The sequence below is a fragment of the Perca fluviatilis genome, chromosome 22 (assembly GCF_010015445.1).
Source record: "Perca fluviatilis chromosome 22, GENO_Pfluv_1.0, whole genome shotgun sequence".
Classification (NCBI taxonomy): domain Eukaryota; kingdom Metazoa; phylum Chordata; class Actinopteri; order Perciformes; family Percidae; genus Perca; species Perca fluviatilis.
In genome coordinates this window covers 29,242,557-29,254,784 of record NC_053133.1, presented here as the reverse complement: position 1 = coordinate 29,254,784, position 12,228 = coordinate 29,242,557, and the positions used below count along the sequence as shown (strand labels likewise).

At 39.8% G+C, this 12,228-nt stretch overlaps 1 protein-coding gene across 1 annotated transcript in view; it reads right to left on the bottom strand.

The window, feature by feature from the left end:
• dipk1c (divergent protein kinase domain 1C) overlaps positions 1 to 12,228 on the bottom strand; it is a 157,497-nt gene that overhangs the window by 102,274 nt on the left and 42,995 nt on the right. The window lies entirely within an intron of this gene.

Genomic DNA, 12,228 nt, shown 5'->3' with positions numbered 1-12,228 from the left:
AAACATGTCATTAATTTACAGAAGCAATGGAAGAAAACATGAAGTTTGTACATCTTTATTAAGATTAAAACTAACAAGAAGAACAGAGCTTTGATTTTTTTAGTATCTTCAATGACAATAGGATGTTATTTTTTCAACTTTAAAAATAAGTCTTAAGTGGTATTTTACAAACATTTATTTATGCTGGACAGGAACTAAAGAAACGTGTTATATGTTATCATTTGTTATTTTGTTATTTCTCTATAGTTACACATTCATTTACAGAGTTATTCTTTTTTCATGGCACTCCTATGTCTCCATAACAGCGTATTAAAAGTTGAACCTCATGCATTGGAAGAGTATCAGCAACTTACAAATATTCATTAAAAACATTTAAAGCACAGAAGTTTTCAGTTCGGTGCAACAAACCTCATGATGAGCAGTGAACTAAACATTGACACAAAAACTAAAGACAAAAAGTCAAAGGACATCCCATAATGTTTAATGGACAGCTGATATCTGTGCAGTGAAGAAACACCACACCAATCAGCTCTTAGCAACAAACATGGAGACTGTATGTACACCATTTGGTATGATATCCTACAATATTAAACACAGGACTTTCACCCAGGAGACCGGGGTTCAAAAAAGGAATCAGTTTTTTTTTACTTTATGGAACAAACGGAGCTATGTCACGTTCTGCGTCACGTCTGATTTGAACCCAAACCATCTTTTTTATCAACTTAACGTAGTTTCGGTGTCTTAACCTAACCAGACAGGGACGTTAACCACGGATTTAAAGTGCTCATATTCTGCTCATTTTCAGGTTCATAATTGTATTTTAGAGATTGTACCAGAATAGGTTTACATGGTTTAATTTTCAAAAATCACCATATTTTTGTTGTACTGCACATTGCTGCAGCTCATCTTTTCACCCTGTGTTCAGGTCTCTGTTTTAGCTACATAGTGAGACATCTCAACTTCTGTAACATCTTTGTTGTCAGTCACACATGCTACGTAGCTAGGTAAGGACTACATGAGCTAGCTAGGTAAGGACTACATGCTCAGTAGCTAGGTAAGGACTACATGGGCTAGCTAGGTAAGGACTACATGCTCAGTAGCTAGGTAAGGAATACATGAGCTAGCTAGGTAAGGACTACATGCTCAGTAGCTAGGTAAGGACTACATGAGCTAGCTAGGTAAGGACTACATGCTCAGTAGCTAGGTAAGGACTACATGGGCTAGCTAGGTAAGGACTACGTGCTCAGTAGCTAGGTAAGGTCTACATGAGCTAGCTAGGTAAGGACTACATGCTCAGTAGCTAGGTAAGGACTACATGAGCTAGCTAGGTAAGGACTACGTGCTCAGTAGCTAGGTAAGAACTACATGACCTAGCTAGCTATTTCTCCAACTTCGGCCTGTACAAAGGCAGAATTAGCCGGGAGACCTTCTAAACGAGGGCACACTTCACACTTTGTGTGGAATACCTGCAGAACAGGGACACGGACGTAGTTTTATACAATTTATTTAGTAGATTATGGTGAATTTGTGTGTGTTGTAGCAGTGTTTGGCCATTGAGAACGAGCTAGCATGCTAACGGTTGCGGTTAGCCACCTCGTCTCGGCTAGTGACGTAGAAAGCCGTGCAGGTTTTGACCAGCTCACCAAGAGACTGAAGGCAGGACACATTCAGAAACCGTATCTCACTCAGAACACCATGGATGATGTTTTTTTCCAAAGTTTGTATGCGTGTGGAAGCACCAGAGACACAAAATAACACCTCAAATCCCAGAAAAAGGGATTTTATTCATAATATGGGCACTTTAAAACTATAAACGTATTTCCTGCCTCCACTAGGGGGCGCTAACATATGGAACGCTCCTCTGGGTCGGATTAGACTGATATGGTCGTATATGGTTTTTGAAGGAGTTGTTGTTAATTTTAGACACCAAAAAAACGACTGGTTTGGGTTAAAACACTCCCGGTACGCAAATACCCGTTTCCTGGGTGAAAGCGCTGTGTTTCATGTCCCACCCATCCACCCCCGATCTCCTCCCTACGCCATGCATACAGCAAAAACTACGTGGAACACATTGTGCGTTAGTTTTTGTAGCTATATGTACGAAAGCCTATATCAGAATACATAACTCAGCAGTGAACCAAGCAGTTTGAAGATGACATAAAACAAAGTAAAAAGGAAAACATTCTTTTTCCATTTCTCACTCATCACAACCTGTTGTTGATTTCTGACTCCTGAAACAGCACCTTTAAGACCCACCTTTTCAGCACATTTTGGCTGATTTCTTACCCCTTTCCTTGTCCTTTTGTTGTTTCTTTTAGTTTTGATATTTTTTCTCCATAGCGTTGCTATGTAGCACTTTGAGATTTGCTTAAATATAAAGTGCGTTACACATAAAATGTATTATTATTGTTATTATTACTTCTTAGACATTAGACTGTGACTGACCTATTTTCAAGGGTTCAGTTAATTGGGTAGGATCGGTATGCTTCGTTGACACAGGGAGGAGTTATCAAGCTTTTCTACATTCCAGGACAAGGAGCAGCACTTTGAGTCCCAACTTTGTTTCCTCTTTTAAAATGAAGACTCACTTAGAAACCTGCTCCATGTCTGCAAACATGTACATGAAAAATGTAAATATTACAAGGAAATGCAAAACTTATTGCAAATTTACACAAAACTTATTGCGAGAACTAAGGGAAGAACATGTAACAACAACCGCATGCTGATAGTGGCATTGACATTAAAAGAGTTGTAATATTTAATTTGGTTTAATTTATTGTCATTTCACTTCCACAACACAACACAGCTGGTGTAGGGCTGTGCAATTCATTGAGCAAAACTGAAATTTGAAACACTTAATTCCCTGCAATCTTGTTTGGCAATTTGTCCCTCTCATGCAACAAGTTATGGTACAGGTCTTTATAAGCCTCGGTATCAGCTCTTATTTTTATTGGTTACTTTTATACTCTGTGTATTTTTTCAAATATTGAGAATAACTTAAAAAAAAAGTCTGTTATCACGTTTAATTTCCTCAAAAGGAAGGACATTTTCTGTAAATTATATTAGTAAAAAATAATCGATTCAGCCTTTAATAGTTTACCGCACGCTCTGTCTGCGCATGCGCACTGTGTGCAGCCAAGCGCTCCTCCGCGTCCTCTTACTGCTAATTTGTTTCCACCGGTTGCGGAATGTGTTCCGTGGAAATCCCCAGTGAGTAGCTGATGGAAGTCCGATGCAGGGTCTAACTACGCAGCAGAGATGAAGCGACAACTAAACCACCCTGAAGCTGTTTGTTAAGAGGAAGAAAGGAGGCTGGTGTGAGGAAGCTGGCCATGGCTTCTCTTTAAAGTGGTATGGACACTTTTCTTGGATGGAATAAAGTGGAAATAAGGACGAGCTCTTTTGCAGCATATGACATTTCCCCAGCGGAGCTGATAGCCCAACAGCCAGAGAGGAGTATGTTTGAGTGCTGACCCTCACAGAGGTAACATAAATGAATTACTTAATATTAAGTCGGACGGGTTTCCTGCTTCTTGCGTTATTATTTAAGTAACCTAGTAACCTTCCTATTTAGTAAAAAATATTAATGATGGCTTCTAGCTGAAACCCGTTTGTGTTTGGCCCACATTAAATAAGAAGATCAGTCATCTGTGAGTGACGTCGTTTTTAGTTTTCTTTGACCTGTCACTGCCGTGGACTCGATACACTGTCTAAGATTTAGAGCCTTGCTGGCCACTTTTCATTATATCTTTCATAATTCAAACAATGCTAGGCTGGAAGTTTTCATTCTTTTTGTATTTTCTTTTACTGCTGGTAGCTGCTCATAATCTGACCGTATAGTCCTGAAGCATATGGATAGGATATGTTACATGTGTGATTTTTGTCTGATGTAGGCTATTCCATGTCCTTTAGTATGTAATTTAGATGCCTTCTCTGCTGTTTGGGTTCATGTTTAGTTGCCACTTTGTGAAAAAAAAAATGGTAAAATTGTATAACAGTGCTGTGCAGAGCCAATGCTGCTGGTTCTACCGGTGCAAATATATTTTAGCCTGAATAGGTTAAATCGACAGGTTTCAGGATCTGTTGTTGTGTATAAACTTGTTAGACTGAGTTTTGTTGGTTGAGCATGTTGGAGACAGTACTATTGCCGTTGTAATGCAGTATATGTTGGAAGGTAAAATTGTTTTTCAGTTAGTCCTTTTTGCTACTTCTACGTCTTTTTTCTACAGTTTGATTCATCTGGACACAAAGTGCTGATTGGCTGAATAATATATATATGTATATATATATAATAATACACATTAAACCTGCTGTAGACCCAGAAAACACTGATTTAAAGATAACTGATGGAGTTCTGGATGGTTTTATTTAAGTGTGTGTGTGTGTGTGTGTGTGTGTGTGTGTGTGTGTGTGTGTGTGTGTGTGTGTGTGTGTGTGTGTGTGTGAGTGGGTGTGTGTGTGTGTGTGTGTGTGTGTGTGTGTGTGTGTGTGTGTGTGTGTGAGAGAGTGTGTGTGAGAGACACCATGACAGTGAGGATATTTTGCCCGGTTCTCACCTTCTGAAATCTTCAAAGGCCTGTTTAAGCGTTCCAGAATTGGTTTAAGAGTTAGGCATTTAGTTGTTATGGTAAAGAAGGGGGCTAGGGAATGCATTATATCAACTGTTCCCTCACAAGTACAGTGTGTGTGGTGTGTGTGTGTGTGTGTGTGTGTGTGTGTGTGTGTGTGTGTGTGTGTGTGTGTGTGTGTGTGTGAGAGAGATTGTGTGTTCCTCATCTCTCCGTCTTGTGTGTGAAACTTGTGAAACTTGTTTTTTATGAATGTTGTGAGCTCCCAGTCAGTGTTCCTGTTTTACCTCTCAGACTGACTTCAGATCAGAAGATGAGTGATTTGGAGGAAGAGGAGGACGGAGCAGAGTCTGTAGTATCTGACTGTCAGTCTATGAAGAGTGACCAGTCCAAAGGTGAACCTCTGACCTTCAGTGATGATCCTGGACCCTCAGACACAAAGTAAGAGAACTGCTACCAACTCATTTATATGACTTGTTTTTCTTTTTCTGTGTTTTGTTTTTGTTTATATATTGAAGTTCTGTAGATTCTCTCCACCATATATTGTTCCTGAAGGTCAAGAACAAACAAGGGGGGGTTGACCCCAAAGTCCAGTACCTTTTAATTAATATGAACATGTCTTGACGGTAACTTATTTCCCGAGGAGAACATTTTGCTCCTAAGTTGTTGTAGCTAATTTGTACATTAATACAATCGTTTGAATAAGTTACAAAGTGTAATGTGTTCCATTTTGAAATACACTCTATTGATAAATAAATTGTCAGTGTTGACAGTTGTAATGTAACGGACCACCAGTGGCAGATGCAGAACGTGACATATGGGTGGGCCTGGATTAAGTCGAGGTGGGCCTGAATCTAGGCAGTTGTCCCGAATCATCCAATTAGTTCCCGAATCCAGAAAATGATACTAGAGCAGCAGTCTTGAGTTGCCTGATGAAACATTAAAAACTGTTCACAGAGCTTAAAGGAGAAAAGGGGAATTCATTATAGATGGGTTATTATTTTCGTTGTTCAAGATACTGCTTATTCAACTTCGTTTAACTACCTCATATTTTTGACTAGGCTAAATAAGCCAAAATATCAACAAACTATCTACTATTTGCAACATACTAGGTCATAGTTTTGACCTTAAGCAAAACATTATTTTATCTCATGTATTGTTTTCTGTCCCTGTAGAAATGTGACTTTATGTTGAACATTGGAGGCATTTGAGCAGAAGAGGACCGTAAAGTGTTCTGATATTGGCGTATTTGCGTTTCTAGGGTGGCGAAGGAATGTCCCGCCCTTATCCACAGCTGGCTGGTACCGGCTGCCTTCGTTTATTGGATTGGTTAGGTTTAGGCATGAGGAAGGATATTGGTTAATGTTAGGGTGAAAATACCAAAGTCAGCCAATCAGAGGCAGGGTGGGGGGGATTTGGCTTTGCCGTCCTAGGAAACATGAATTTGCCTCCGTTTGTGCGTCTTCTTCTGGACTGGTTTAAACCGACAGAAAGCTGACGGAGCTTCTGCTTCTGACCTGTGGGGAGAAACACAGCCTTCACCCCACACACAGTGAGTTTACACACACCCAGCTGCAGACATTCACTTCCAGTACTGTGTCCACTTTCTGTGTGCTGATCCTCAGCAAAAATGAGTGAGTGCAACTTGTTTAGCCATAGCCAGCAAAATCTAAATACCATGGACTTATAGCGAACGTTATCGTTGTTCGTGCCAGATTGCAATAGTGTTACATTGATGTTGCATTGACCTATGAAAACACTAACACACTTAACTTTTTAAATAGTTATCAGGCTTACTTATAATTGGACTGTTTTTAACATGTTATAGATCAAATACACCACATAGAGTAACTTTACGGAGTAGTATTTTTTGTTGTTGGGAATTTCTGATTGGGCGGGCCCAGGCCCACAGCGCTGCGCCTAAAGACCACCCTACGGTTCAGCCCGAATGTGAATTACGGAATAATTACAAAGTTTAACTTCTAAAGTGTGTAATAGGCAACAGTTTAAATGCCGCGGTTACATGAACGGACAGTGCGGGGCACCCCCGATTCTGCAGCTTGTTTAGGGTGTCAGGGAAATGCCGATTAAGCTGTCCAAACTGTGGTTAAGCTTTTCATGTACCAAAACATAGAATTGGACTACTATTTAATGCAACTAAGAGACATTTTTAATTGGTTAATACTGATACCTTCAGACGGCATAACAGCCCGCCGCAGAGAGACAGCAGAGAGCTCCGTCGGGAGGGCTGAGATCACCGCGGTCAACAGCAGTGGTTCTTACTGCACTGCCGATCCCCAGGGCAGCATGATCACCGGGAGAGTTCAGTACAGCCTAGTCTATATCCTTCGCGTTCCACTTCCGGGATTGCTCTGGTGCCGCAGGAAATTCCGCTGGATGCATGTACTGTAGTTTCCGTTTCCTTCCGCTTTCTTTGTGGTTGAATTTTAAATTTGATGGATTTCTGAGGACTATTCTATTACGATTGGTTTACAGAAATGCCATTAAACCAGAGCACGTTTTCCTTCCATCCCCGAATGCTATGTAGCCAGACCCTCATTCAGCGAGCTATTGGAGGCCTGCCTCATGTAGTTTCCTTTGTTTCAGAGGCCACATGTTGGCCACATATTGGTCATGTGAATTTCCTTGTGTTGTCTGTGAGATACTACAAACCTTGCATAAGTTCGCAACATTTCCGCAATCCGACATCTCATACCTATCCCACCTGTTCCACACACACACTCAACACCTTGTCGCAGGTGGCCTATGGAATTGCCAGTCTACCTCACAAGACTGTTAGGAATTCGTAGGAATTCCTCTCACTCTCTCACACAGACACAGACGTGTCTCCCCACATGCTGGTTTGTTTTTGCTTTGTTTTGTTGTAGTTGAAAAAAAGTTATATTGGTTTTAATTGATCGAAGGATTATTGATTGGCCATTGGTAATTTTGAAGTTAATAAATTCTACTATATTTTAAATAGCAGTTGTCTGTGATTGTTTTGTCTCGTAATAATTGTTGGTTGAAACAGGTAGTGCTCGAATTCCTTCCTTTTGTTCCTTTAAAGAATACCAGATAGATTAACCAAGTTAAAATCTGTATTTTAAAGGGAACACCACCTAAATGAGTCTGTTTCACAGTTTGATTATTGGTCCCTGATATTCCAGGGTGGTGCCCCTTTTTGATTGTTTATCGATTTGATAAATTTGTTAATAACCATATTCATAACTTTATTAATATTGATAAAACATCTTTGATATTTGCCAATGATTGACTCTGTACACCTACGAATTCCCAACACATGTAATCTAAAAAGAGTTTAATGTGCTCGAAAAGAGTTTAACACACACAAAACCTGAGTAAGTTCTGGACAACTTACTAAGGATATCTCTGTCTGGTGTTGACTTATATCTGCCAAAAGAGACTTTCCCCCAAAATAAATCCTCCAATAAAAGTTTTTAGGACATGATGCTTAAGAATCCAATTGGATACTTTTGAGTCTAAGGACTGCCTTCTTAGGGAAGTCCTCTGTTGATGTCATATTGCTGTCATATCTGCTCTCTTTTAGCTGACTTTGCATCTCCTTCACCAACAGCCAGAGGCCTTGGCTTGACTCTGGAGCTGTGCAGTGGCATGTGCAATGGTGTAACTATGGGGAGAAGCACCTTGGATTTCTCTTTGGCAGACACAAGATGTCACCTGTCTATACCTCAAAGGCACACATCATATACTTGCCCCTAAAATAATTTGAAACCAGATTTTATCACATTTCAACAATAGTCCATGGCGTCATGGCGGTACCGAAAGTCTGAAGAAAGAGTCTTCTTTGATTATGACTTATGTGTGTCAGATAAAAGCAAGTGCCTCGCAATGGAAGGTGGTAAAATATGTGGACAATTTATTAAAGGGAAAAATCCCACGAATTTGAAAGTACATTTGAGAAGCGCTCACAAGGAGGCTAACCTAGCTTACCTTAACAACGTAAAGGAGAACGCAAAGCCCCCTTTCCCCGAAACAGAAGCTATAACCCCGGTACAGGGCATGGATGTATGGGTACAGGGCATGGATGTATGGGGACAGGGCATGGATGTATGGGTACAGGGCATGGATGTATGGGGACAGGGCATGGATGAATGGGTACAGGGCATGGATGAATGGGTACAGGGCATGGATGTATGGGGACAGGGCATGGATGTATGGGAACAGGGCATGGATGTTTGGGAACAGGGCATGGATGTTTGGGGACAGGGCATGGATGTATGGGGACTGGGCCAGGCAGCATGATGGAGACAACCGTAGGACAGAGAACACTATAGGAGGGCTTTCACCACCGACCCGATAGCTGCTGGTTAGTAAATACGTAGGAACACCATAAGCGGGAGGAAGTGTGGGTTAATATGTGTGTTGATACTGGGATGTCTAGCTACACAACTGTGGGAGTCGATTGACTTCAAAAAGTTTGCCACTTTACTCGAACCAAAGTTAAAAACACCTGTTGACTATTTAGGTTTTTTCCCTGGAACATGTCACTTTCACATTTTGCACTTACTGGGGTCTTGGGTAGACTGTTTACATGTTTATGATCATCATATGTACATTTTATTTACTGGTGTTTTTGTTGAATACATTGTGAATACATATTTCTAAAATTGTATGACAAATACCCAATATTACAAAAAAGACTAAAACTAACAAAAACTAAAACTAAGCATTTTCAAAAACTAAACTATCAAACCCGCTTTTAAAACTAAACTGAATTTGAAAACAAAAAGTCAAAACGAAATGAAAATGAAAAACTAATGAAAAATGAAAAACTATAATAACCTCAATGCTCCCTCCTCGATGATCTCTCCTTGATGCTCGGTCCTCAGGGCAGAAATAAGAACTTTGAGACGGCCTTCACCGAGGAGGAACAGAACTTGACAGAAATTTCCACATCTTCTTCTCTCCTTCAGCACCACTCTTCTTTTCATTTTGCAACCTCCTTTCCTTCCTGTACCTGTCCCTCAATTTTTCCCATTTTTTTTTTACATTCATCTTCTGAAAAAACTAATCAGAATTTTTATGTAACCACATGATGGGATTTACTGCTGATAAGCTGTATGCTGACTGTTTATACTATACTACTATTTGTGATACATCAGTTAACATATCCCTCTCACTGTGTCTGCCTGGCAGTTAAAGGTGCAGTAGATAAGACTGATAAAACTAACTTTCTGTCATATTTGCTGAAACTGACCCTATGTTCCAGTAGAACTACATGAAGCAGGTCATTTAAAAAAAAAAAATATCCGGCTCCTCTGGCTACCTACAGGCCACCTACAGCCTGTAGTGAGATTTGCAAAAATCCACTGCTCCCTGTTCAGATGCACCAGTCAGGTCCGGGTATCTAACTGCGTGTCAATCACTGCTCATGACCACGCATTCATACTCCCTTGTGGGGGGAGGGGCTTAGGAGACCGTTTTGGGCTTTAGCGGAAAGAGGGGAGGGACTGAGAAGTTGTCGATGTTCAAATTCTTTGGCCTACGTTCTGGATCTTCACAAACCTACCTACAGCACCTTTAATAACCGTTACAAACAGTTAAGCTAATGTTAGCATTGGAATTAGTTAATTTTGTCAATATACATTAATCCTATTCACAAACGTTTTCTTTCCGAGATCGTGGTAGGTTCTTTAAAAAGGTGTTGTACAGTTCAGGGAACTCCGAGACAAAGGGGATGAGCTTTTCTTTTAGTGTGCCGGTTTCTGATACAGTGTATCGTATCTGTGTCACCTCGGGCTACGTCACGAACAGCTGTTATCACATTGGTTGCGTTTTTCAAAGGTCAGCGACAACTATGTCAAAGTTGAAATAATTTGAACTAGGAAGTTTGAATTTGAATAAATCTGAGCGGGGCATGACACCAGGGGTAGCCTATCATGTGTAGGCAGCTTTACACTGGTGTAATAAAATATTCAAACCACTCAACCTCCAGTTCAAACCTAACTGACTCAAGCTAAACTGCCCAAATTGACTTTGAAAATGTAAAGGACATAACCAACTCTCTTTTACTGTGAAGGAGCAGCAGGAAGTGTTGACTTTGTTTTAATAAACAAACTACAGACAGATCACTAAATGTTTAATAAGACAGTCGGATAGGAAGCAGTTATTAGTTTTTAAGAAAACAAGAGAGTTTAGATAAAAGGAACATTTTCATTACAGATTCATAAACAGAACCAGTAGCAGCACTTTTACTGTTCTCTGAGAACATTTGAGCTTTGAGACAGTTTTGGTCGAATCTTGCATTTCAGCAAATCATTTTAATCATAAAGAAATGTCGGCACAGGAAGATGAAGATGAGTGATGTTTCTAAGGAGGAGCAGCTGCCCAGATCCAGAATCAGACGGACCAGCAGTGAACAAAGTAAGTCTGTCCATGTGTCTGCTGATGTCATGTCTGAAAACATGACTGTTTAACATCATAAATATCATTACTAGGGTTGGGTACCGAAACGCGGTGCAAATAGGGCACTGGTTCCGACGTAAACGGTAATAACATGAACAAATAAGAACAAAAATTTCGGTGCCTGACTTTTTTTTCAGAAGCATCGCTACACAGGGACGCTACGTTACCGTTAGCTAGTAGCTGGATTAAAACACGGTTAAAATGCTGACAGTTTACATTAAGCGGTGTAAAGTATTTCCCTGTAGCAGAATGTAACAGTCTGACTGCAGCTGCCGACGTCGGAAAAACAACACAGACGGTGCGTTCACTTGAAACTCGCCAGCCTTGTGGTGCATTCAAAGTTATTGTAAAATACCCTTTTCCCATCTGATGTTTGTTTTTGTCGTTTAACAGCAATTTACTGGTGAAATAAGTCAGTGTTAAGTTATTGTTATTACATTATTAATAAATCATTTAATTTGGACCATATGGCCATATATTTTGGTTCAGGCACCGTTTAGGCACTGGCACCGTTTTAAAAGTATCGTTTTAGAACCGATATCGGAAAAAACCCAAACGATACCCAACCCTAATCATAACATTTTAATTCTATCTGATATATTACTCCATGTTTTTTTTTTGCTCCAGCGAAGATATCTGCTTTGTATCACTTCTGCTGTGTTGCTGTACTTTCAGACATCAGCTTTATTTTACTGATTGTTTTAGTGAAATCAGAGCGTTGATATCTTACCGCTGATGTAAGTTTACATTTCCTGTTTGTGCTGCTTCACATTAAAGTTTCAAACCAGCAGGAGGCTTTTATTGTGAAGCAGTAAATTAAGTGTATTATCAGCAAGATTCACAGTTTTTTGTTCTTGGTGCTATTCAATAAAAATACGAGCTGCTGATGCTCTGCTTCCTCTGCTGTCAATCAAACATGTTCACTGAGACACAGTCAGAGGCTCAGAGACAAAGGAGCAATTCTGAGGTTTCTCCTTATAAGTAAATTCTCTATTAATATATATACTTTATATATAATAATAAATGTAAAAATCACTTTGAAGTTATTTTATTAATTCAAGGAGGGATGATTACTTTATAACCTTTACTTCTTTACATGTTCTTATATAGTTCATTTTCATATTGGTAATAAAAATAATCAGCAGATTTTCAACTTTTTGTTTTCTTATCGTCTTTCACCTTGACTTTTCCTAGTGAACGACATTCGGCATAA